This window comes from Trachemys scripta, chromosome 7 (assembly GCF_013100865.1).
Source record: "Trachemys scripta elegans isolate TJP31775 chromosome 7, CAS_Tse_1.0, whole genome shotgun sequence".
Classification (NCBI taxonomy): Eukaryota; Metazoa; Chordata; order Testudines; family Emydidae; genus Trachemys; species Trachemys scripta.
Genome location: NC_048304.1, coordinates 57,499,479 through 57,526,973, shown reverse-complemented (window position 1 = coordinate 57,526,973; position 27,495 = coordinate 57,499,479). Strand labels below are relative to the sequence as shown.

At 43.4% G+C, this 27,495-nt stretch overlaps 1 long non-coding RNA gene across 1 annotated transcript; it reads left to right on the top strand.

The window, feature by feature from the left end:
- LOC117880406 lies at positions 1-27,495 on the top strand. Its single transcript, XR_004646517.1, has 2 exons — positions 1-119; positions 26,993-27,495. It is a non-coding gene; the product is annotated as an uncharacterized LOC117880406 (long non-coding RNA).

The following is a 27,495-nucleotide window of genomic DNA, read 5'->3' as shown; positions in this document are numbered from 1 at the left end:
GTGACCTGCAGCTTACAATTGTAGATGACCTGCAGCTTCCGATGGTGGATTGACTTATGATTATTCAAAATGGAAGCTTGGGACACAAAATGGAGTCTGAGGAATTTCACCGATATCAGGTGAGGGGCCAGAATTAATTGCTGGGCAGGAGATGGGCAAATGTTCAGAAGCTCTCACCCCAACCAGGGGCTATTTGCCTGTCAATATCAGGTGATCCTGGCTGCTTTTCCTACCTAACTTATCTGAGGGCCCTACAGATATTTTCCAAACCCACTGATTGAAAACACCTTTTGACTTCTGGGTTTGAAAAACCACTAAGCTTTTATTCAACCAGATTAAACATGCAGAATTTCTTATAAGGTTAATTTCTTGAACAGTTTCCTATCACAGAAGCCAGTTTCAAAGGTTACCCAGACACAAAGCTTTGTAGTATTAGGGGATTGTGTTGAGCAGAGGGAAGGAGACAAGGAAACATTAGACAATTTGCAAAATATTTCCAAAGGAGCAAATGTTAGGGATTTAATTTTCAGAACTGATACTTTTTACCAACTTTAAAAACAAACCCCCCACACATTCAGTTTTTTAAATTTACAAGATTGTTCCTAATTTGCCTTCTAATGGAACCTGGGTGAAATACTGGATGTCAGGAGGCTACAACACTCCATAATGCAATGAACTGATAGCTAACTTGGTGAAGGTGAAACTGTGAGTTAAAAGCTACAGTGCACCAATAATCCAGGACCAGACTGTCCCATATGTTTACTGGAAAATATCATGGGATGCCCCTGCCAGCCAATGCCTTTGTCTATTTTTAAAATTCTCCTCTGTGTATTGAAGGAGAGGTCTGTCTCTTTAAATCATACAGAACCATAGGTTCCTTCATTCTCTTTCTCCTACAGGGAATGTACTGGGAAGCAACAGTTGCTGCCACATATTCATGGCAGCAGCACCTCACATTACCCCAGAATGCACTGCAGGAGCTAGAGCCAGAGAACGAAGCTGCCTGAGCCCTGTGCAGAGTGGATCCCCACAGCAGCCTGGGGAGGGTGGAGGCAAAGGGCTGCCTGTCTCTCACCTGAGTCCTGATGGGGAATAGAGAATTTGAGCCTGGCAGGTAGCTGGGCTCAGCATGCTCCTTGCAACAGTATCTGTTTTCTGGCTGATGGAGGGTGGGTGACAGCTCCCTCAGACCTGGTTAAGCAGTGAAGAGTAGCAAGTAGCCCAGGACTTAGCCATGAAAAGGACTGCAAATAACTTGGGGGGAGAATTAAAAATGGATTTTGGTTGCAGGGGATAAGTTTTTGGGGGAGGGCATTGCATTGGTTTTGGTCACTGGGATGTGTTGAGGCTGGAGGTTTTGTTGATTTTGCTCACACGGGTATCTGAAAGCCCCCCTGCAGTGAGAAATCTATTCATTCATCCAGCTGGGGACCTGACAGGAAGTTTTTCAGTCTCCCTCTTCTTGTGGCAGTGATTTGGAATGCACACCTCTCCCCATGCCAAACGGTGGGCACCAGCCTGCTGGGAAGTTTTTCACTCCACTTCCCAACACTCAGGGAGGGACATTGGAATGTGATGGGGGTTCTCTGGCCAGGGCTTGTGTGGGTCTTGGTGTCAATGAAGATTCAAGAGATCTAGACAAACCAAGTAACCCCAGATAAGACAGCTGGGATTCTTGTACAGGACTTGAAGTGTCTGGTCAGCTGCTCTAGAAAAATGCATGGACCTACCCACCAGGTGGGGCATTCCTGATGATCACATCCATAAAGGAGCCATCCCTGAACTGTGTCTTTGTAGACTGCATGATAATGATTTACTAGGTTGAAGGAGGAGGGAAAAATTCTTAAGGTTGCCCTCCTAGGAGTTGTTTTTCCTGTTTGGTGTGAAGTGTGGCACTGTGGATTCTTAATAAATATCACATGTTGTTATGGGAAGGTAGGAGGAGTAGGAAAGAAGAACAGAAAAGCATTAGATTTTAATTTTCCAGAAATTCAGGAAGGTAGCTTGTAAATAACCACATTAGAATTTGGCCAGGAAACCTGAGTTAATGTGAAAATTACAAGTGGCTGATTCTGGAACAATGGCAATGAGTCCTTATTTGTAAAGAAGGCAGCAAAAGTGATGCTCCTTTGGAGAGCATGTTGGCCTTGCAGTTTCCTTTATTCAATTTCCTTGTGAACAGAGTGCTGCTCTTTGAAGCACAGTTGAATTTTTACACCAGTCTTTCTCTGCCCTGCAGTGGAGTAAGAACATAGAGCTGAGCCTGTGCGTTGCCTCAGAGAACTGAAGCCTGCGTGTTCCCACCCTGAACCTCTCAAGAGGCTACGTGTGGGTATTTGCCTCTTCAGGGGAATAACTATTTGCCGTAGTTCTCATGTGTGTGTTTGTGAGGTATGTAGGGTTACCCTACATCCAGTTTTTCCCGGGCATGTCCAGCTTTTCGGCAATCAAACCCCCGTCCGGCGGGAATTGCCAAAAAGCCGAACGTGTCCGGGAAAAATACCGGCCGGGCACTTCCTCTCCCGCGGCTGCTCTGCTCCTCCCCGGACTCAGACTTCGGCTCTGTTTCAGACCCAAGCTGCCCGAGCCTGCGCTACCGGCTTTGGGCAGCCCCCGTGCCTCCGCACCCTGCGCCGCCGGAGCAGAGCAGCTGGAGCCGGGGAGGAGAAGTGCCCGGCCGGGAGCCCAGGGTCCGGAGGCATAGGGGCTGCCCGAAGCCCGAGTGCTACCGGCTTCATGGTTTGCCGGGCAGCCTCCAGACCCTGCGCCCCCAGCTTGGCGCTTCCCCCCCTGGGCTCCAGCTGCACTGGGGAAGCGCCGACCGGGGGCGCAGGGTCTGGAGGCTGCCCGGCAAACCGTAAAGCCGGTAGCGCTCGGGCAGCCCTTTTCGCATGGCTGGGAGGGAGGAGGGGGAGTTAGGGCGAGGACTTTGAGGAAAGGGTGGAGTTGGGGTGGGGCCGGGGGGTGGGAAAGGGGCGGAGCTAGGGCCCGTGGAGTGTCTTCTTTTTTTATTTTTTAAATATGGTAACCCTAGAGGTATGTTGTGAGGTTTAACTAGCTCATGTGTGGGAGGCACTTTGAAGCTGAACCGTGGCCTGAGGTTTATAACTGCTAAGAATTACCAGGGCCTCACACACTTTGAAGCTTATGTAGGCCAAGCTCATTGCACACATAATAGCTCCTTTCTCCCACAAGCGTCTTCTGCATCATTCTCCCACCCCCCTCTATTTTAGGGATTCCCTGCATCTCCCCCCGCCACAGGTTCTGCGTGTCCCTTATTCCCGTTCCTCTCATACCAGTTTTATAACTGAAGAATGGTTACTATGCAAAATGATGGCTAAGGACCTCATGTTGCAGTGTTTGTGCTCCTTCTTTGTGCTGTACTACTACTAGCACTTCAAGAAGAGGACACCCAAGGGAATACAATGCTTTGCTGAGGGTCCAACTTCTCCCAGTGTACTGCAGTGCTGCACAGATGTAGTGCAGTGGAAACAATACAGGATGAGAACCGCTTCCAAAACTCATGCATTCCTACAGGTTCTCACCAGCATGTTGAGAAGGAGTAAAATGAAGAAGGCAGATTCTCCAGCAGTAGAAAGAAACACATACCAGAGAAAGAGTTGTTATATTAAATGATGGGCTAAGTGCACAGAAAAAGAAAACGAATGTGTAATATTCTAGACCTTTCTGTTTGGTGGAACTTCTCGCAATTGGGCACTATTTATTATTTCTTTGAAACTGATATACAAGGGGCAGTGTGACAAAAACATATAAACTACCTTCGGTATTTGACCATTTGCAAGGCTTAGCCAACATCTACCTGTACCCTGAGCTTGGCTACCAGCTGACATCTTTATCAGATAGGCCACCCTATGTTGACAATGATGCAGTGTGAGATCTAACATCAGTTAATACCATGCTGTTGAAGAGGCAGTGTTACCCCCAAAATGGATTTTTGGGGCACTGCTATAATAATCTGCCTATTGCCCCCTTAGTCTGTTCTTCCCAAGGTAAAAGTTTCCCGGAGTTGTTAAGGAAACACTAAAGAACACGGATATAACCTTCCGCTAAAGTAATTGACACAGGCAGTATACTTTATTTTAGAAAGAATACATCTTTTTATTAAAATAACAATCCCCTACTACTATATGATCTAAAAATCCTAAACAAGGCACAAAATCCCAGAGACACAACAGGGCTGCCCAGAGGTGTGTGTGTGTGTGTTGGGGGGGGGCGCAAGTGGGGCAATTTGCCCCAGGCCCCGCAGGGGGCCCCCACGAGAATATAGTATTCTATAGTATTGCAACTTTTTTTATGGAAGGGGCCCCCGAAATTGCTTTGCCCCAGGTCCCCTGAATCCTCTGGGCGGCCCTGAGACACAAATCCCTTAATACAAATTAAACAGCACAAACTACAATAGCATATAGTTCAAATGATTCTAAGCAAGTGATCTAGTGCAAGTGGCCAGTTTGCAACAAATTGCTGACAGCAGATCTTAAATTGCTTTAAAATTACATAGACAACATATAGTTAATGCGCACACATTAAATACTACATACCATCCTAAACTATACTTACTTAAAAGATGATTAAGCTTATTCTATAAATCGGTTACTGCTTTCTTTTAAAAATCAAATAGCTGCTGCTGTTCAGTTCCTGGTCAGTCAGCTCTGCTCCGCTTTCTTTGCAGTAGCTTTTGTATGGCTTCTCTTGCTGACGCTCCCTGCATGCCTCTCTCCTTCTCGACTCAGCTTCTGGATTCCAAAACTGTTGTTGGCAGTTGGCCTTTTATGCTACATTGTAGCTCTTTCTTTACATACCTTCCTAGTCTTAGACCGTTACCTCCCTCGCACATGCTCAATCCTGACCATTACCTCCAAATTCCGAACGACAGTTCTGACCTTTAAAACAAGTTGTGACCAGTATGAGAGGGTTCTGACCAGTTAGCTGCTTAACTGACTGAACTGTCACCCCTTACTGCACATGCCCAATAGTTGCCAATCTTGCACATGCTTACTGTTGTCCTTACCTCAGAGCTGTGATTCTGCCGAGCCCCCACACCCACACTTGGCTTTTTGCCAGGGCACCTTCCCCCCGCACCCCCCCAGAAATCCTAATTTTTTACTGAGCATGCTCAGGGTCCACAGCATCCATCTCAGGTGGAGTGATTTTTACTTATTCAAAATGGAGTTCAGAAATACACAGTAGAGACTGGAGAATTTTCTCTGGTAATATTCCCCTTCTTGAGGGTGTGATAGTATCTATTATCTGACCCTCACTTTTACTAGTGAGTTCAATGGGTGTTTGACCTTGCCCAACATTGGCTCAAGGCTCCTATTTAGGACCAAGCATGACTTTCTTCTTGTTGGCACAATACCTCACTACCCCGGATTCTGCCTTACTAGAATGATATGACCATCTTTGGCTTTATTTTAAAGCTCCTGAGCCTCCTTACATCCTGTACCGGAATAAGCTTTTCACTGCCACCAAGATTTGAAGCATTAGAATTACCATACGCAAGATGTAAATTTTTCCTGTAAAATTTACTTTTATTGATAGGATGGTAGACAGTAATCACAACCCTGTGTGTATACCAGCTTTGATTTCTATAACAGGTGTCTTCAGTTTGCCAAAACTGAGACAATTGCTACAAGCTTTTAACAATTACATTACATAAACACATATAAATGGTAACTTAATATTTATGTAACTAAATCTTAAACTATTATATAAACTTTTACAATCATTACAAAAAATTTAAGATTGCTTATGTTGCTTTCTTTTAAACTTTTACACAAACAGTGACATGCACTTGTTTACAGTTTTTAAAGTATTCTTAACAAGTTTGCCTTCAATTTCCAACTTTTCCTGAACCATTTTTAGATCTTTTAACAAACTGTTTTCAATTTCTAATCCTCTGGGCAAATTGGAATATAATAAAATTTTTCTGGTCCAAAATATTAGATATTACACAAACAATATGTTTCAGTTATCCATACAATAGGGTGCAGCATTTTATTTAAAATTCCAGTGGCAGTAGATGACCATCCCAAAAATACCTCTTTTTTTACTTGTTCCACAATTTGTTTAATTTCATCAGTTGAGTGATGTATAGTGATCATACTTTTACATGCATTTTCCTGAGCCTTTTGCAAGTATCTTTGCAAATCAGAATGGTTTAGCAATTGTTTAACTAAACTGATATTCATACTCAGTGGCACTGGGTTGACACTTTATACTTTTGGTCCTTCACTTCCTTGTATTCAACTTCAGGTAATGTAAAGTTAAAATCACATCCAATCACTGAAACTTTATTACATAAACATTGACTTTCATAAGGATTGTGTCTTGTATTAAACAAATAATTAACACTAAACTGTTCTGCATCAACTTCTAATGCATACACTTGTATTTCCTATATACACAACCACAGATCCAGTATTAAAAAATGGATTTAGTTGACAATGGCATTTTCCTTTTTTCTGGATTTAAACAGATATCATAAGATTGTATAACATCATTATTACAAATATATCCACTTCCATGTTCTTCCATACAAGTTTTAAGTTCTACTGTTTTCCATACGGTGGTTTGATTTATGGCCCATAATTTGTGTTCCATTGGTTGCATTACACTATAATTGACGTTTAATCCCAATCCCATAATAGGGGATTGCCATTCTATTTGAACATAAGACATTTCATTTTGCTGCACATTATCTGTAAAATTTATCATTTTCCACCAAGAATATAAATGTTGCTCCTAAACAGTAACCTATTTCAACATACTACTTATTTCAAATGGCAAAATACCACTTATAATCAGGAATGGAATATCTTTTACCAAACCATTGGTCCATGTTTCTGCTTATATGCAAGCTAGTGCCATAGACACATTGCTTTGAAGCACTTCTATTGTTTGTAACAGTACTAGAACTACTTCTTGCAACCTTTTCCAGCTGGGGAGTAGACTAGCTATCAAGTAATGACCAGCACTTATTTAATTGAGGGGCATTTTTAGGCGTTTAGACAAAGCACCTAAATGCTGTTCTATTGCATGTAATTTATAAGGAATACTCCCTTGTCGATACTGTTTAGTACCGTAAGACCTGTTTCTGCTCCTCCTGAAACTGTACCAAATCTCTTTTGACTCTTTCAGTAGAGGGCTTTGGTAAAATCTGAGTTTGGCTTTGCACCCATCTTTTCCATTCCTTAAGTAATGGTTTTATATACTTGCACATTGTGGTTGTATGATTGAGATGTTCATGGGGGTTAAGTCTAGCACACTCCATTTGTAAGGAATATGTGGGTTCTAATACTAACTGTCATTTGATATCTGCTTTTACCACATAAGGACCAATTTTCACTTGATTTGGCTTGGATATCCATATTACAGTAAAAGTTTTATTAAAACTATAAGAACCAATATATGGACCAATAATTTTACATATTCCACTCTGACCTTCTCATCATAGCTGTACTGCCTTCACACCAATATGAAAACACAGTTTGAGTCTTATCTTTTTCATATCCACTCCCCTGTTCTATTAGCTGACTAAACCAAGGTCCTTGTAAACTTAGCTGTCCCCTTGGTACAACCTTTTGCTGAGATGTACACTGAAATACTACCCTGCAATATCTGCCTTGTGAGTAAACATTATTAAATATCATTCTTTATACTCAGATCATTATGAGCCCACCTTATTAATATAGTTTCTTTTTCCTCTTTTATCCACTTAGGGGCATATCATGCTATAAAAGTATATTAGGAAATTGAAGGATATGGATTTTTCCATATGGGTATGAGTAGTAGTGGTTGGATTAATTGTGACAACCAGGAGACTAGTGGAGACGGCAACTATCCCAGAACCATCTCTTAACATACACTGCCATTGTCCTGACTGAACTGCTTTTTCCTGTATTATTCCTTTTTCCTCTTCTATAAACCAGTTACATCCTGTTTGTCCTGGTGAAGGGGAAATCATGGGTACATAAAACACCCCAAATAGTAGGAGCAGCAAAAGATAGAGAACATCTGTGGGTGTTTTCTGCAGCTATGTCTGTATTTTCTACAGATCCCATTGTGATCTCAATTCAGTTCTTTATATTTTGACTCTTAGGATGAGGGATTGCAAAAAAGACAGCTAACCTCAGTATTAGTAAGAGCAGTTAAATTCGGTTTTCTCCATTGTATTGTCGCTCTCAGTACTCCAGTCTCCGAACTCACACCACCATACCAAGATCCAGCAAGCACCTATGCCAAGAAGAGAGAGGATAAATAGGGCTTCACCTTCTATCATCTGGGTTGCATTTATTATGTCTATAAAACAAATAACAGAAAATATCTCTCCTCCCATTTTAGCAGGACTATAAACTTTTTACCAACAGCAATTTTTACTAGTTAAAACAAAACAAAAAAGTCCATCATTTTATTCCCTATTATAATTTATATGGAAACTTGATAAAAACAACAAGGTTTATATTCTTAACCTCTTATAAAACTTAAGTGTTATACACACATTCACACAACTTTTTGATTCATTCTTTATTAGATTTACTATCACTGAAAGTTCCTTATCGTATTACTCTGAAAACTTTTACATTTACCTAATATTTATTGATTTTTAACCTCTTTCCCCACTATATATATAGGTATAACCTATATGTCCTTACTAAAGTTTCCATGGTATAAGTTATTGGAAGCACATTATTTGATCTATTAAAACCCCTGGAAACTTCCTAACTTCTAGCTGAAGTTAATCTATATCGTTATTGGGAGACTTTTAATGGTGGTGATGGTGCTCTATCTACCATCGTCTATTTATTTGCCTGGTTTTGAATTCATTATTTTCATTATAGTTCCCTTCAGTTTAGTTAGGTCATTTTTATACATTTATCTCTTTATCTGTAGCTAGTTAAAGAAAACAAAACAATATTTTTTTTCCCAAAACTGTTACAACTATTACTCAGCTGCCACTACATAAGGAAAATTAAACTAATAATAAATGTTGACAAACTAATCTGCCCGTTTCAGCTATAGGAATCCACTCTCCTTCCCTCAGACCCCTAATAAATTCCATCATGTTTTAGAGGAGAAAATGCAAAGCCTCTCTGCCCAAGGAGGGCAGAAGTAACAAGTAAAAGATTGCACTAGGCAGCAGTAAACTCCAGAAATAAGGAACTCTGTATAAACATTGCATACATATTCATAAGTCAATGCTAGCAGGCTCACTCACAACAATTCCAATTTAATGGGACTTGTCCATTGTATCTGGCCATAGGTCAGATAATGCCCTGAGTGAGTCAAAGTTTGGTGCTTCCTTGGAATGGCTGTAGGCTCTAGTTCTGAATTTTCATTTTCAGCACCCAAAGCCCTGTACAAATTGGCAAATAGCAAACCCGTTTCTGAGGTACAATCAGGGAAGAATGGCTGAGACTCTGAATACTCACTGGGAGGAAGATGGTCAGTTGTGATTTAGGAAAGCCCCAGTCTGGAATGTGAGGTTGGTCTGGGGTAAAATAAGGGTCTTCAGCTGGCAGTAACGGCGCAATAGCTGTGACAGTGGAGAGCTCAGCTGTAAAGAAAAAGAGAGTTGAAGTGTTAGCTGCTGCAGAGCTAACCCCTTTATCAGCTCTGCCAGTCTATATTTCACTCATATCTGTATCAATCCTCCTCCCTTCTCTAATAAAATGTGTATTGTTTTAAAGGAGGCTATACAAGCATCTTTCAGCTGGGTAAGGGGGAAGAAGCAGCAGGCAAAGAACTAAAGTAAGGGGAATAATGGGCTTTACATGTTTCACCTATCCCTTGTCCAGAGAGATTGTAGGGTCTCCAAGTAGAGACCTTGCCTTTGTTCTTCTCTGTAAAGCACCGCTGGAACTATATAAATAAGGAAAGGGTGGGACAGTTTGCTCTAATTATGGATGTAAAGTCATGGCCGGGGCTATTTAGTGGTCAGGTCTGGTGCAAGGATATTTCGTGCCCTAGGTGAAACTTCCACCTTGCGCCCTCCCGCCTCCCCGAGCCCTGCAGCAGCTTCCGCCCTGAGGTGCCCCCCCCACAGCAGCTCCCCTCCCCAGCCCGGGGAGCCGTGCGGCAGCTCCCCCACCCCAGCGCACCTCTGCTCCGCCTCCTCTCCGAGCTTTGCGGCAGCTCCCCACCCGCCCTGAGGCGCCCCTCTCCCCCCCCGCGGCAGCTCTCCCCGAGCCAGAGGAGTTGTGCAGCAGCTCCCCACCCCAGCTCACCTCTGCTCCGCCTCCTCCCTGAGCACGCTGCCCCACTCTGCTTCTCTTCTTCGCAAGCCTGGGAGGCGGGAGAAGTGGAGCAACAACGGCATGTTCAGGGAGGAGGTGGAGCAGAGGTGTGCTGGGGCAGGGAGCGGTTCCCCTGTGTGCCATGCCCCTCCCCCCCCCGCTTACTTGCTGCAAGCGGCCCTCCCCGCGCCCCCCTGCCCTAGCTCACCTCCACTCCATTACCGCCCCAGAGCGTGCTTTTGTCCGCCCTCAACCACTTGGTGCCCTAGGCAGCCGCCTAGTTTGCCTAGTGGTTGCACCAGCCCTGTTAGTGGTCAGACAGTGCCCAAGCTGAGAGAGTGACTGTGCAGCTTTCTTACAATGCCTGGAATGAGAGAACTGTCTTGCATTTTCAGGAAGCTGGCAGCACTATTCCTCACATGCATTTGAACCCTTACAGACCCTCTCTCCCACACAAGCTAGAATTAAGGAGAACTTGACTACTTACTGAAGGGGGCGGGTGAAGGAAGGGATTGGAATTATGTAGCCAGCCCAAACTTCATGGGGCCAATGATTGAATGTGAGCTCTCTGCTAATGTACAATGTCCTAAAATAAGAGAAATAGATACAAAATATTAGCAGCTGAACAATGTCCCCACTTGTCCCCAATATGCCATACTGGTCCCTGTTAATGCAGTTAAATTTACCTGTGCCAGTACAATCTGTTTAAATCCCCTTTCCCTGCCTCCAACTAAAATCCACAGTTCAAAGCCTTTCTGTCTTTGTTGTGGTAGTAGAAACAAGTAAATAATTGTGAGAAGAGGAACAACCAAAGGTGCTTTACCCAAACAAGTGAGCCTATTATTCCATGGGACAATAGAGATAACATGATCTAGCCCCACAAGTAGCTGAAAATAAATATCTTACTCTGAACCCCAAAAGTGTCAGTGGCAGGTGCTAGGCCATGGGATTCAGGCTAATAAGGACCAGGGCAGCTCTGATTTCCAACTATAGGAATAGCAGTAAATTCCTCTGCCATAGCAGTGACTGAGTCTTTGAATTACTGTGCAAAAAAGTGTTATTTAGACTTTCTCCCTGAACTGAAGTGCAGTAATATGGGAGAATATGACAATCACTACATAGGTAGTAACAGGGTGAAGTCAGGAGTGAGGGAAAGGTATATTTGTATCGCAAGAATGTTAACATGAGAAGGAATGGTTGGTCAGAAAGTGCCCAATATGAGGCAGAATTTGTTTCTTCCTTACAACGACTGCAGAGAATCTCTTGTCTTGTGTTTATCTTTTTAGAAAGGTGGTAACCATGAAGCATGTTTGCACGCAAAGCCCTGTACAGACATGTCCACACACCCTCCCCAATATACACACAGAGAAAGAAGTGAAGGAATCCCAATACTCACTCAGCAGGAAAGGATTTGCTCTGCTCAAGGAAAGCATCATAATGCATGAAGAGCTGAGCCTCAGAGTACCTGGACAGGCAAAGGAGAGTAACTGATTAAATTGACCCATGAGGGAGCACTCACCCTAAAATAAAATGAATGGAAAGGAAATATGCCTCCCCATATGCCATAATCTACATTAATAACACCCCATAATTCTACTTCCCAGTAACATGAATATTAATCTAGCTTCCTTCCATTGTCTAATAAAATCTCTATTGTTTCATCAGCAGAAATTTCAAACTTATTTTGGGAACTGGACTCCTGCATACCCTGAAATTCTCATATCAATTAAATGGGCAAAAGCACGGACCACCAGTGAGCCCCATGGTTGCCTAGTGCCTATATGGTCCCTTCTACGTGGTTTCTTTCATCAGCCATTCTTGCTGGTCTTGGCCACTACATAAGGAAAAATAAACTCCATCTAATCAGGGATGGAGTGTTACACTACTCAGAGATAAAGGATTTTAGGGAATAATCTCTTTATAAGTGATTATTGGAGGAGCTCTCAGTTGCCCCTTCCCCAAACTGGACCTTTACAAATACATTGTCCTCCCAGTAGAGATGTTCCTCACCCTCTGCCTACTCTACAGTCCAAGGGAAATACAGGGAAGAAAGTTGTGATAGCACTAGAGATGTGACTGCTGCATTTATTGTTCCTAATTCCCTTATTTTCTCTTGCTTGAGAGGGGCCTCATAATGTAGAAAACTGTGTCCCAAGCTCCAGACATGGGCATTCCTTAGACCCAGATTTTGCAGGAGTCTAGGCAGGACACAGGCCTCTCGGTAGGGAAGAGTTGTGGTGCGTGTGTGTGTGTGTGTGTGTTTTTATTTTATTTTATTTTTTAAACAGGACTGCATCCACATTTTCAGAAAAATAAGGGCCCTGTTCCATACATGTACCTGAAACCCTGCAGTCCCTAAAATACTGTACCCTAGAGGACTGACTGTGTGAATTGCCAGAATTACCTGCTGAATGAGGATTGATGTGCCTTTGTGAGAAGTGAAGAGGCTTCATTTGGGATGAAGAAGGATGTGAGGGGCCGAAAAGTAGCTGCAAAATGGCTGCAGATACGTGGTCTGACCCTCAATAGAGACTTCATCCTAAATGAAATAGAAACAACAAAATGTTAGGAATGGCGGGGCACCGGGAGGAATCATTATCTATTGATTTAGGGTGGAAATATACAATATGTTTATTATTTTGTTCCTGTGTGTAAAATGACAGGAAAATATCCCAGTAAATTTGTGAGGATATTTTACCAGTAACCAAAGCAACTGAGGGTACATCTACACTACAGCGGGGAGTCGATTTAAGATACGCAAATTCAGCTACGTGAATAGCGTAGCTGAATTCGACGTATTACAGCCGACTTACCCCGTTGTGAGGACGGCGGCAAAATCGACTTCTGCCGCTTTTTGTCGGCGGCGCTTACTACCACCTCCGCTGGTGGAGTTAGAGCGCCGATTCGGGGATCGATTGTCGCGTCCCGACGGGATGCGATAAATAGATCTCCGAGAGGTCGATTTCTACCCGCCGATTCAGGCGGGTAGTATAGACCAGACCTAATAGACCATGGGTTTAAGGAAGGCAGTGAGGAGTAGTGGAGTAAAAGCATTGCTGACTCTAGAATACACACTGTGGAGTAGGTAAATATTATCTCTGTTTTAAAGATGGATAAACAGAGCTCAGTGACGATAGAAATTAGGATATTTATCAGCCCTAAAATAAATCACTTTCTAATTATATTAATAATATTGTCCGCACTAAGGAGTGAAAATCCACTCTAGTCAATAGTGTTCTCCAGCAAATGTAATTGGTTTTGAATTAGGCACTTAGATAACATAACATCGTGCTTTCAAGGATCTCAAAATGCCAAACAATAACACTGGTCTACAATTTTTGAGAAGTCGTCTGCTTCAGAGATAAAATGTGCTATTTATTATGTATTTTGATGTGCTGAATTCAAATATGACAATTAAAACAACTGATTGGCTACTGTTTCTAAGATATTTAAGTTTTTACATTTTATGTCTATGTATATTGTGTAGATAATAGAGTTTTAATCATAAATTGTATACCTAGGTCTTTTCATGTGTTTATGGATGCTTTACATGATAATATTTCACCTGTCCTGTTTCTGTAACACTTTAAAAATCAGCAAAAGGGTTATATAAATAACATTTATTATGAAACAAAAGGCCAAAAACTATTATGTACATAGTTTAGTCCTATTCAGTGTCTACTCGGCGCTTCTTGGCTTGTCTCTTGTATTCATTAAATGGAGCATCTCTTGTCACTGTCCAGCAATAGTCTGCAAGCATTGATGGGCTCCATTTGCCCTGATAGCGTTTCTCCGTTGTTGCAATGTCCTGGTGAAATCGCTCCCGCTCACTGCTCCGCAGTTCAGTGGAAAAAAATCTAGATGAGAGTGCAAAAAATGTATCTTTAGTGACATGTTGCAACCAAGGCTTTTGTATGCCTTGAGGAGGTTTTCCACCAACAACCTATAGTTGTCTGCCTTGTTGTTTCCGAGAAAATTTATTGCCACTAACTGGAAGGCTTTCCATACCGTCTTTTCCTTGCCATGCAGTGCATGATCAAATGCATCATCTCGAAGAAGTTCACGAATCTGAGGACCAACAAAGACACCTTCCTTTATCTTAGCTTCACTTAACCTTGGAAATTTTCCACGGAGGTACTTGAAAGCTGCTTGTGTTTTGTCAATGGACTTGAAAAAGTTCTTCATCAGACCCAGCTTGATGTGTAAGGGTGGTAACAAAATCTTCCTTGATTCAACAAGTGGTGGATGCTGAACACTTTTCCTCCCAGGCTCCAATGACTGTCGGAGTGGCCAATCTTTCTTGATGGAGTGGGAATCTCTTTCACGACTATCCCATTCGCAGAGAAAACAGCTGTACTTTGTGTATCCAGTCTGCAGACCAAGCAAGAGAGCAACAACCTTCAAATCGCCACAAAGCTGCCCCTGATGTTGGTCATAGTTTATGCACCTCAAAAGTTGTTTCATGTTGTCTTAGGTTTCCTTTATATGGACTGCATGACCAACTGGAATTGATGGCAAAACATTGCCATTATGCAGTAAAACAGCTTTAAGACTCGTCTTCAATGAATCAATGAACAGTCTCCACTCATCTGGATTGTGAATGACGTTGAGGGCTGCCATCACACCATCGATGTTGTTGCAGGCTACAAGATCACCTTCCATGAAGAAGAATGGAACAAGATCCTTTTGACGGTCACAGAACATGGAAACCCTAACATCACCTGCCAGGAGATTCCACTGCCATAGTCTGGAGCCCAACAGCTCTGCCTTACTCTTGGGTAGTTCCAAATCCCTGACAAGGTCATTCAGTTCACCTTGTGTTATGAGGTGTGGTTCAGAGGAGGAGGGTAGGAGAAAATGTGGGTCCTGTGACATTGATGGATCGGGACCAGAAGTTTCATCCTCTTCCTCGTCTGACTCAAGTGAGAATGATTCTGGTGCATCAGGAACCGGCAGTCCTTCTCCGTGGGGTAGTGGGCATATAGCTGATGGAATGTTTGGATAATGCACAGTCCACTTTTTCTTCTTTGACACACCTCTCCCAACTGGAGGCACCATGCAGAAGTAACACTTGCTGGTATGATCTGTTGGTTCTCTCCAAATCATTGTCACTGCAAAAGGCATAGATTTCCTTTTCCTGTTCAACCACTGGCAAAGATTTGCTGCACAAGTGTTCCAGCATATGTGTGGGGCCCACCTCTTGTCCTGATCTCCAATTTTGCAGCCAAAATAAAGGTGATAGGCTTTCTTTACCATAGTGGTTGTACTGCGCTTTTGTGATGCAAAATTCACTTCACCACAAACATAGCAGAAGTTATCTGCACTGTTCACACAAGTACAAGGCATCTCTGCTCACTTTGGCTAAACAGAAATGTGTCCCTTTGCAAAATCAAACATTGACAAATAAGAGAGCACGACACTGTATGATTTCTAGAACTGATCTAGGGCAATTTGTTCAGCAGAGTGATGTAAGCTTCGTTATGATTGCATCATCCATGACTTCTAGGAATAACATGATGCAATTCATATCATGTATGACGCAATACCAGCTTCAGATTGCATCATTCATTGTTTTGCCTAAAAAGCAAGTACTGTCCAAACCCTGTCATAGATTTATTCATACAGCCAGTCAAAGATGTATTTTAGTCATTTCTGGTTTAAATTGAGATCCCTTCCCTTTATAACTCACTTATCCTCCGCCATTCCCAAGTCAAGGGTCATATGCTATTGGGTCAGTATATATCTTGAAAACTAGAGCCAATCAACGATTTTAAGCATCATTTTCATTCTCAGTGATCCAGAATTAGTAAAGTTTGACTACATTTATTTCAGAAGCTTTTTGGCTGTAGAGCAGTGTAATTAATAACTTTATAAATACTTACCATTATCCCCGTTTTCAAGATGAATAAAGTAAGGCACCTCAAAGGTCAATGATTGCCAAAATCAAAGTTAATCAATGCCTGAAGTGTGTGAGGAGTTTTGCTCAATCCTTAATCTACCCACCAAAGCCCAAATTAGTGAGAATTCCTGCTGAATCTCCAGATGTAGTACAGCCCCACCACACAGACCCACACTGTGGACATTACCCAAAAGCCACAATTTGATTAAAGTCAATGGGATTTTTCTATTTTATTATCAAAATGTATCAGTGGGCAGAGAACTCGGACTATACTACAGTTAGACTAACCATCCCAATGGACATTCTGTGAAAATTCCTAACATGCTGCATTACAACCTTTTATTTATTCCTTGTTTGTTACATGGGAATAGTGTAGCTTGAGAAGGACAGAAGAAATGTTTTAAGCACTCACGAACAACTGGTCTAAGACCCCTCTGGAACCATGATTTACTTAATATAGAACTTACACAGTTGTGTCATGTTGGCCATCTAAAAAAATTCACTTACTTCTATCGAAGGCCTGTATGCCAAGTCTCGCGACAAACACCACAGGTATTGTCAAAATTGTTGCAGTATTGCACAGTGCCAACCAGCTCTTCCAGAGGCCAAGTGGAGCACTGACTTTAGCTCAATGCCCAATAGCAGTGCATGGGCTGTTATGTATGTGTACATCTCTTCCCAGGACTATCAAAGTGTTTACGATCTTAGTGCCCTCTCTAGCGACTAGTCCAGTCAGAGCCCCATACAAACATGAAAATGTTGATGCATTTAAAGAAATATTGATAAATATTTTTATAAATATTGAATTTTTCAATAATCACTTTTTTTTATTATAGTCACCGTGCCTGCACTTAGCTAGCAACTTGTTTCCAAGGTTCTTAAGAGTAGCAACAAATTATTAAGCCAGAAAATATGCTGTGGAGTAGTAAGTATTAGTTTCATTTCAACGATGGATAAGCAGAGGCGCAATGAGGATAAATATTGATAAATATCCTATTATCTAGGATGAAATATGAAATAAATAACTTTCCATTTATATGAATGATGCTGTCTGCACTTAAGGTGTGATGGAAAGTCAGTTGTAGTCATTAAATTTATTTGGCTTTGGATGAGGCCCTTAGATAACATAACACCATGCTTCCAAGGCTCTCAAAATGCAAAACAATAATTAAGTTTCACAACAACTTTTCAAATAGTTACCTCTCTCCTAATTTAAAGATGAATAAACAGAGGCAATCATGGATGTAAATGATTGCCTCATACCAAAGAAAATCAATACTTGAAGTGAGAGTGGAGCCATGTCAAACAAACCATTCAAAATCTTTCCGACCTATTATTAAAGACAGAGCAGGCAGGAAGAAACAATGAAAGTTTTGGAAATGTAAACGATCAAAAAAGCTTTAATTTTTAACATCCCTTGTTCCCTTATGCTGTAGAGAGATTTTTAGTCAGAAACTCCCCCCCCCCATCTGACAGTCTATTGGATGGTATTAAAGATAAGTGTTCTTTTGGGGGGAAAAGTAAAGAAGTTAGCTGACATAGGCTGGTGCTATTGTTGTTGCTGCTGTTAAACTCCAATCCTGTTTCCTAAAAACAAACAAACAAATAAACAAACAAAAACCAAGAGAAAGAGACAAAAAGGGAAAGAAAAGAACAGCAAAGATAGAAAATGCAGCTTCTGCCTCTGCTGTTGACTTTCACTTACAACCTAACTACTGGAAAAACACAAACACAGCACATGGTCTTATCAACCATTCTGAGGCAGGGGAAACATGTTCTATCATCAGACTGTTTAGGGCATTGCTTTTAGCTGCCTCCTTCTGGTCAGAGTCTTACAGCAGTATTGTAAAATAAGCAGTATTGGCTGGGGAAGAAAAAGGACACCTGGGGTGGGGTTGGAGGGTAAAACAGAGTCTCACATCCCAGGTGGTGTTCAGGTTTTAACTAGAACTGGTGGAGGTGCCAGTGTCATCTGGGTCCCTCTCTCTGACCTGGTCTGTTCAGGAGATCTCTTAGGATTAGGATGAAGAAGGTCTGGGGTCCCAGGAGATTGTGGTGGTGGCAGTCGTGATGGGAAGCTCCTTCCTTCCCCCTTCTCTTGTCCTTCAGTCAGGCAGCATTCCCCTTTGTTTCACCTCCACACCTCCATATTTCCTCCCCAAAGAACCTGGAAAGTGGGTGAGTGACAGAAGAGCCCATTCCCTCATTATTGTGTTCACCAATTAGGCCTAATTTCTGCCTTACCAATTTTGGTCATTTAATTTGTCCTCCCACCCTTCTCTTGTATACCAGACATGGTCTTAATAGAGTCCTTGAATTATGTCAGCAGACCCTTTTGTTTTAGCTAATCACTTTGTTTTTTCTCCCTTTTGCACATTTCCCCATCAACAGTTACTGTTATAGGTTATTGTGACATTTTATGAACAATCAATCACTCTTTACACTTGAATGCACAAGTAGGCTAAATTTGTAGGCCCATTTATGAGAACAGTGAATTAAATTGGTCACCATGATGCATTTTTGGGGGGGAGCTGAATACGTTTTGGTCACTGGGGTGCACTGGAGAGGGAGGTTGGACTGGTTTTGGGTACCTAGGATAGGCTGTGGGGGATTGTATTGATTTAGGTCACCATGGTGTTGGAAAGTCCCTCTACAGACACAAATCAATTCATTCATCCAGAAGGTTACCTTTTGTCATGATAGTAAGCTAGGAGATTAACACACACCTCTTCCCAGCTGGTTGGTGGTGCATTGGGCATTTGGCTGGAGGAGAGTCTATGGGGTAACCAGAGTTTGAAGCTGCATTGGAATTTGAGCAGATCAGGCGGTCATGAAGATACTAACAGCACAGCTGGTTCTTGGAACAGCCCATGTTGTTTCCATGGAAATCATTTTGGGAGCGGCAACCCACCCTTCCCCAAAAAAACAACCACCCAGCAACAAAGGCTGAGTGGAACAGCAGTTCAGCGATCCCTGGTAGTTAGTGCCTAGGACAACCAGCCTGACTGGTTCAGTGTGCTGAACTGCCAGATCTACTTTCGAGCTAGTAGAAACTTGCAAATGGCTTGTGGAGCTGAATTGTAGAGGGGCCTACTGGCTGGCTCAGGGATCTGGGGGAGGAGCCTGAGGCCTGCTCTGAAGCTCCTGCTCTAGTATAGTGATGCCAACTTCCCCCATGATCTTGTTGGGGGGGGAGGGGAGAGAGGGTGAGTGACAGAATTTTAGCTGGGGGGGTGCATCCCAATCTGTGATGACACAAGAAGTTCCACCCCTCTGGGGAAATCCCCATCTGGCTAGCTGCCTGCCTGGGAAGAGCAACCAGTCAGAGCTGCTGTAGGAAGAGCTCCCTCCCCTTTTCCTCTTCTGCATCCTGAAGCCATTTTAGCAGGTGGGGAAGGGGGCAACAGAAAGAGTCCAGCAGCTCAGGGTAGCTCCATTCCCTCCTTCCCTCTTTGCTCCTGTGAGCAATGGGAGAGCTCCTCCGCTCCCCTGCACAGAACATGGCATGGGAATGAGTAGAGAGGGTGAAAGGGGACCCCACTGCAGCTCTGCCAAGCCTGGGTGGGCAGATGAAAGAACTCCAGGGGAAGCAGAGGTCAGCTGAACTTACGGGGCTTGAGGGGGACACACAGAAATACTGGGTGTCCCAACTGATGTGGGGACTTGGGGGAAAGGATGGATTTGGAAGTTGGGGAGCCAGAAATAATTGCTGGGTAGGGGATGGGCAGATGTTGGGGTGAGATCTCCTGCACCAGGGCCATTTGCCTGTAAATATGGGGTGGTCCTGGCTCCTTTTCCTACCTCAGTCTCTCCAAGGCCCTGCAGATCTTTTCCAAACCAACAGGCTGTACTAGACCTGGAGGCCTTGTGGTCCTACCACACCCTGCCCCAGAAAAGGCCAGTTGAGTCCTCCAAGCTGCCTAGAGTGGCTGCATGGGACACAGCCAGTCAGAAAGAGGTTGCAGGGAAGCAGCCAATCAGGGCCAAGCAGGCGCATATAAAAGAAGCTGCAGAGCTGTACATTCAGTCTGTGTGTAGGCACCAGGGGAGTAAGGAAGGTGTTCCTGGCTGGTTGTTGGGATTCAAAGAAGATAAGGGCCGTGGGGAAGTGGCCCAGGGAAATGTAGTTAATTAAAGAGATGTGGCACATGGGTCCTACGTATAGTGTCCCTGGATTGGGACCCAGAGTAGTGGGTTGGCTTGGTTCTCTTCCAAACAGTCACTGGGGAAGTGGCTAAGCCCTGAGCAAGGGAGTTTAAACCAGAGAACTGCTACATCTGGAACTGGGTTATCCCTGAAAAGGGGCTGAACTGAGACTGACTCAGTGGGAGGGCTGGGGTCCATGAACTGAGTTCAAGAGGAGTGGCTTAGCTGGAGAGCTGGGGTCACTGAGGACGCAAGGGAAGGCAGAGGGATGGACTAGCGCCCTAGGAAGGAAGCCCTGGAGCGCTAGTCCATCCCAGAGCAGGAATCTTTGTCAGGTAGCCAGAACCCAACTGAGGGTACCATGATAGAACCTGTTGGACTGTTAAGGGACTGAGCCCATGGAGGGCTGCAGGATATTACTGAGGACAGTGAGATTGTCCTGGCTGGACCCTATGCCCCAGAAGGGGTTTGGTCCATTTAACATACGGACTGCGTGTGACTTGGCCAGAGGTCTGAGTCACCAAAGACCTGCCTGATGAGCTCAGCGGCCGACAGGAGGCACTGTGAGCAGAGAAATTGAGGGCGAAAAACTGCAGGCATGCACACACTTGCTCGCGTTCAGTGAGTGAACTCTACTACATACTGATTGACAACACCTTCAACTTCTGGGTTTGAAAAACCAGTAAGCTTTTATTCAACCAGATTAAACATAATAAACATTACAAGAGTGTTCTGTAACCCTTCTTACTGCCAGAGGAAAAGCCTCATGTCTGTGAACCCCATTACATATGTTCTTTTCAGTCTTTGTCCCACAACATACCCCATCATACAATTTTGCTTAATACTTCTCCTAGAACAACAACTCAGATCAAAAAATTCCAAGTTAACATCATCTGTTCTCCACAATAATAAATTTGGGAGTTTGTGCAACAGGAATTGTCTCTCTCACTCTCTCTCACACACACACAGGGGCTGGGCATGGGGGATACAAAATCAAGAGAGATCAAAGAAACATATAATAATCTTTTTTAAAAGATTGGCCAATCTAATGGTTTTGTGTGGCCTGACTCCTCATAATTTTTTATCTTTAGGCTGGTAATGCTGTAGCATAGGCCATCCTCAAGCCACTCTCTTTCCCTATTGGCTTTGCGGAGGCAGAGTCAAGCAGAGTTTTCTAAAAATGTTAATTGCTTGAACAATTTCCTATTTAGCCCTTGCAGAAGCTAGTTTCAAAGGTTACCCAGAGGCGAAGCTTTGTGGTATTAGGGGATTGTGTAGAGCAGAGGGAAGGAGACATGGAAACCTTAGGCAATTAGCAAAATATTTCTAAAGAAGGCAAGTGTTAGGGACTTACTTTTCAGAACTGATACTAGTTATCAACTCTAAAAAACAGGAAGTGTGTGAGGATTTTATTTTAAATTTACAGATTGTTCCAAATCCGCCTCAAAATGAGACTGGGTGCAGTCCCGGATGTGGGAAGGCTACAACACTGCATAAAGCAATGACCTGTCAGCTGACTGGGTGAGGGTGAACAAAGCCACAGTGCACCAATGATCCAGGACTGGACTGTCCCATAGGATTATTGGGAAGTATCTTGGCAGGCCCCTGTCACTCAATGACTGTGTCTGTTTTTAAAATTTTCCTCTGTGTATTGAAAGAGAGTCCTGTTTTTTTTAAATCATACAGAACCATAAGTCCCTCCATTCTTTCCCTCCTGCAGGGGACTTGCTGGGAAGCAACATTTGCTGCTCTGCATTCATGATGCCAGCACCTCACATTACCCCAGAATGCACTACGGGAACTGGAGCCAGAGAGCGAAGCTGCCTGAGCTGTATGCAGAATGGATGTTTGCAGCAGCCTGAGGAGGGTGGTGGTGAAGGGCTGCCTGTCTCTCCATTGAGTCCTGATGGGGAATGGGGAATTTGAAGAGCCTGGCCGGTGGCTGGGTTCAGGATGCTCCCTGCAGCAGTAGCTGTGACAAGCCTGTGATGGCTCCTTCCAGCAGGGTGAGAAGCCTGTGATGGCTCCCTCAGACCTGGCAAAGCAGTGAAGAGTTTCAAGTAGCCCAGAACGTGGCCATAAAGAGGAGTCTTCAGTGGCTATGGGGAGAATAGAAATGGGATTTGTTCAGTGGGTGAGGTTTTATTGTTTTTTGGGGGTTTTTTTGAGGGGGAAGCATTGCATTGGTTTTGGTCTCTGGCATGTGCTGAGGAGGGGAGGAAATATAGAATTGATATTGGTCAATAGGAGTGAGGGATTTGTTTTTTCTTTTAGTGGTGGGAGGCAGTTGAATTGATTTTGGTTGCTGGGAATGAGATTTTTTGGCAAAAAGTGTGTGTTTAATTGGTTTGTGTTCATTGGCGTGCATTTGACTTAAAGTAGCACCATAAGACAGCTGGGATTCTTGCACAGGACTTGATGTGTCCTAGTCAGCTGCTCTAGAAAGACGCATGGGTCTACATGTGCTGGTAGTGTATTGCTGATGATTGCCTCCAAAAAGGAGCCATCACTAAACCATATATTTGGAGTCTGCATGTTGATGATTTAATGGGTTGAAGGAGGAAGGAAAAATTTGTACTGTCACCCTCCTAAGAGTTGTTTTTCCTGTTTGGTGTGAAGTGTGGCGCGGTGGATGCTTAATAAGCATGACATGTTGTTATGGGAAGGGGGAGGAGTAGGAGAAAGGAGTAGAAAAGCATTAGATGTTAATTTCCCAATGTTTCTTTTCTTTATGGATTATCAATATGGGTGAGCTGTGCTGCTGCAGCTGATTTGTTTGTAAATGGTGAGGGGAAATTCAGGAAAGCAGCTTGTAAATACCCACATTAAAACTTGGCCAGGAAACCCAAGTTAACATCCGACTCTTGTGAAAACTAGAAGTAGCTGATTCAGGAGTACAAGTAACTCTCTGCTCAGACCCTATGCCACCAGCACTCCCAGCTATCTCCGTGACACCACTGATTTCCTGAGAAAACTACAACGCATTGGTGATCTCCCAGAAAACACCATCCTAGCCACCATGGATGTGGAGGCTCTCTACACAAATATCCCACACACAGATGGAATACAAGCTGTCAGGAACAGTATCTCTGATGATGACACAGCACAACTTGTTGCTGAGCTCTGTGACTTTATCCTCATGCACAACTATTTCAAATTTGGTGACAATATATACCTCCAGACCAGTGGCACTGCCATGGGCACCCGCATGGCCCCACAATATGCCAACATTTTTATGGCTGACCTGGAACAACGCTTCCTCAGCTCTCATCCACTCACGCCCCTCCTCTACCTATGCTACATTGACGACATCTTCATCATCTGGACCCATGGGAAAGAGACTCTGGAAGAATTCCACCACAATTTCAACAGCTTCCACCCCACCATCAACCTCAGCCTGGACCAATCTACACAGGAGGTCCATTTCCTAGACACCACAGTACAAATAAGTGATGGCCACATTAACACCACCCTATACCGAAAACCCACCGATCGCTATACCTACCTTCATGCCTCCAGCTTCCACCCCGGACACACCATACGATCCATCGTCTACAGCCAAGCACTGAAGTACAACCGCATCTGCTCCAACCCCTCAGACAGAGGCCAACACCTACAAGATCTTCACCAAGCATTCTCAAATCTACGATACCCGCACAAGGAAATAAGGAAACAAATCAACAGAGCCAGACGTGTACCCAGAAGCCTCCTGCTACAAGACGAACCCAAGAAAGAAACCAACAGAACTCCACTGGCCATCACCTACAGTCCTCAGCTTAAGCCTCTCCAACGCATCATCAATAATCTACAACCCATCCTGGACAATGATCCCTCTCTTTCACAGACCCTGGGAGTATGACCCCATGTTCATGATGCCAGCACCTCAGATTGCTCCAGAATGCACTGTGGGAACTGGAGCCAAAAGCGAAGCTGCCTGAGCCCTGTGCAGAGTGGATGTTTGCAGCAGCCTGAGGAGGGTGGTGGTGAAGAGCTGCCCCTCTCTCCCCTGAGTCCTGATGGGGAATGGGGAATTTGAAGAGCCTGTCAGGTGACTGAGCTCAGGATGCTCCCTGCAGCAGTAGCTGTCTCCTGGCTTGCAGGGAGGGTGGATGACAAGCGTGTGATGGCTTCCTCAGACTTGGTGAAACAGTGAAGAGTAGCAAGTAGCCCAAGATGTGGCCATGAACAAATAGCCTCCAAATAGCTACAGAGAAACTAAAAGTGGGTTTTGTCACAGAGAGTGAGTTTTGGAATGGCATTGCATTGGTTTTGGTCTCTAGGGTGTGCTGAGGAGGGAGAGGAAATACTGAATTGGTATTGGTTGCTGGGAGTGAGGGATTTTTTTTTTCTTTTGGGGTAGGAGGCAGTTTAATTGGTTTTGATTGCTGGGAATGAGATTTTTTTGGCATAGGATATGTGTTTATGTGACTCTGTATGGATATGGGAGACACTTTAGGATATCATGAATACCAATATTGTAAAATGGCAATAAGTTGTGCCAGATATACTGTGTGAGGTATCTGCAAAAATGTTATAATTTGCCCAGTATGATAATCTTGTTTATATGTTTGTATCACCTTTGTCTTATGAGTTATAGATATGTAGGGTATGTCTGTATTTCAAACTTGTGCTATGTGTCTGGGTGACACCCCCAGACAGATTGACATTAGCACTGCCTAGCCTGCTTGATGCCCAATCAAGGGACATCAGCTATACAATTGACCCATGGACACAAATCTGACATCAGGAATCAAAATACTCAAAAACCAGTGGGAGAACACTTTAACCTGTCTGGTCATTCAGTGACAGACCTGCGGGTGGCTATATTACAACAGAAAAACTTCAAAAACAGACTCCAAAGAGAGACTGCAGAGCTAGAATTGATATGCAAACTAGACACAATCAACTCCGGTTTGAATAAGGACTGGGAATGGCTGAGCCATTACAAACGTTGACTCTATCTCCCCTTGTAAGTACTCTCACACTTCTTATCACACTGTCTGTACTCGGCTAGCTTGATTATCACTTCAAAAGTTTTTTTTCTCTTAATTAATAGACAACTCCCACCTGTTTATGCTCTCTGTATGTGTGTATATATATCTCCTCATTATATGTTCCATTCTATATGCATCCGAAGAAGTGGGCTGTAGTCCACGAAAGCTTATGCTCTAATAAATTTGTTAGTCTCTAAGGTGCCACAAGTACTCCTGTTCTTCTTTGAGTTAATTGATTCATTCTCTGAGGCATTAGCAGCCTGACTATGTAGTTAGTAACATCATTAAAGTTACTGTTGATGGTTAATTGATCTCATTCTCTGAAGCAGAAATGTAGCAGCCTGACTGTTAAAGTTAATGTTAACGTTACTTTTGTTAGTTAACTATTTCCATTCTCAGTCAATTTCCCCAGGAGCATAAAACCTGTAAAAGTTTTAAGGCCCCTACATCCCCAGAGTGATGTAAAGGAGCCTTATTATAAATGACAGTAAGGGAATCCTCAGCTAGGAGGATCTGTGTGCTTTCATAGAATCATAGAATATCAGTGTTGGAAGGGACCTCAGGAGGCCATCTAGTCCAACCCCCTGCTCAAAGCAGGACCAATTCCCAACTAAATCATCCCAGCCAGGGCTTTGTCAAGCCTGACCTTAAAAACCTCTAAGGATGGAGATTCCACCACCTCCCTAGGTAACCCATTCCAGTGCTTCACCACCCTCCTAGTGAAATAGTTTTTCCTAATATCCAACCTAAACCTCCCCCACTGCAGCTTGAGACCATTACTCCTTGTTCTGTCATCTGGTACCACTGAGAACAGTCTAGAGCCATCTTCTTTGGAACCCCCTTTCAGGTAGTTGAAAGCAGCTATCAAATCCCCCCCCCCCCCCATTCTTCTCTTCTGCAGACTAAATAATCCCAGTTCCCTCAGCTTCTCCTCATAAGTCATGTGCTCCAGCGCCCTAATCATTTTTGTTGCCCTCCGCTGGACTCTCTCCAATTTTTCCACATCCTTCTTGTAGTGTGGGGCCCAAAACTGGACACAGTACTCCAGATGAGGCCTCACTAATGTCGAATAGAGGGGAATGATCACGTCCCTCGATCTGCTGGCAATGCCCCTACTTATACAGCCCAAAATGCTGTTAGCCTTCTTGGCAACAAGGGCACACTGTTGACTCATATCCAGGAGTTCTCACTTTACTTCTGTGCCAAAGTGGCACAATGGGGTTAGATTACAGCTCAGGATTTATTTTACTTACCCATTTTAAAAAAAGACTTTGAGGGCAAATAAAACATTTACCAAAGAGTCAATAAAATATCAGGACAATCAGAACCAAGCACTTCCCAAAGTACCCAGCCAGGTCCAGGACAATGATTACCAAAACTGTATGACTTTCATGTGTGAAAGTCTGAGCAATTTAAAATGACATTCTACTTTTTTTTATTATTATTTTTGCTGTTTGGTGTTCTGTAATGTAATTTAAATGAAAATCCAGGATTATAACTGGAATGCAGGGTATTAGTTACCAAGTGTTTGTAATTTAACTTTAATGTGCTTAGGAAATGCTGAATAGTTATTGTGATTTTTTTGTATTGTAGTTTAAATAAATTACCAAAACAGTTGAACCTGGTGTGATTATATTGCATTATTTTGACAAAGTATGCAGAATTTTGCAGAATTTTGATTTTTTTTTGTGTGTGTGCAGAATTCCCCCAGGGGTAAAGGATTATTGACCTTTGAAGGAGATGCTAAAATGAGAAGCCATGACCAAGTTTTGTCATAGACCAGGCTGTGCCCTGAGTGATCCACAAGCTGGTTCTTCCTTAAAATGCCTGCAAGGTGTGATCATCCTACAGTTCCCCTTTCAGGAAGATGATTGCTATATTGCACACCTCCACCCTACTCCCTACACTGACGTATCACCCTTTGTGGTGTTTGAGGAGGGAGGAACTGAAGACAGACTCAGTATTCGCTGGGCAGAAGATGGCCCACTCTTCAGTTGATCTGCCTGAGACTGTAAAGTTGGAGATGAAGGAAATCTCTGTCTCAAGGGAAAAGAAGCACAAACATTTGCATCAGCACAATCCCATTTTATCACCTCTCAGGAAGATCTGTATCAATCTGCTGCATTGTAAGCTCTTTTGGCCAGAGACATTGTATGCTGCTCTTTAAAGCTCTGATGACATGATATAAATTGGAAAGTAAAGA